At 31.3% G+C, this 444-nt stretch overlaps 1 protein-coding gene across 1 annotated transcript in view; it reads left to right on the top strand.

Moving 5' to 3' along the window:
• LOC119586239 (serine/arginine repetitive matrix protein 2-like) overlaps positions 1-444 on the top strand; it is a gene marked incomplete in the record, with an annotated part of 17,646 nt that overhangs the window by 271 nt on the left and 16,931 nt on the right. Inside the window, 1 exon segment of the mRNA XM_037934941.1 lies at positions 1-21.

A 444-nucleotide genomic window follows, 5' to 3' on the forward strand; every position in this document is an offset into this window, starting at 1 on the left:
GTAAACATAAACGGAATCGTAGTAAGTAAAAAGCATCTTTGTCTAAGTTAAACACACAGAGAGACAAAAAACACCTGTAAATTCTTCTTTTTTTCGATTATATAAGACGGTTTACATGTTTTATATCTTCCTTTATTCATGTGCCTTTCATTTTGTCTTTATACCCTCATTAGGTATTCTTAAGTTGCTTGTGTACAAAATTGCTTACTCTCTATTGGCTATAATTTTATGAGGAATGCAGGAATAAATGATCATGATTGCACATTATAAGATTAATGGTTGCAGCTGCTTTTTCAGGTCTATGTTTAATTTGTATTCTTCAGGAGAACATGCACATTAATAGATGTACAAACAAGTATTTTATCTCAAATGAATCCTATCGCTAAAACTGAAGAGTCAGTTATTCCCTTTTAATGAAACGCAACACTCCGAGAAACTTTTCAT

Source organism: Penaeus monodon, chromosome 21 (assembly GCF_015228065.2).
Source record: "Penaeus monodon isolate SGIC_2016 chromosome 21, NSTDA_Pmon_1, whole genome shotgun sequence".
NCBI lineage: Eukaryota > Metazoa > Arthropoda > Malacostraca > Decapoda > Penaeidae > Penaeus > Penaeus monodon.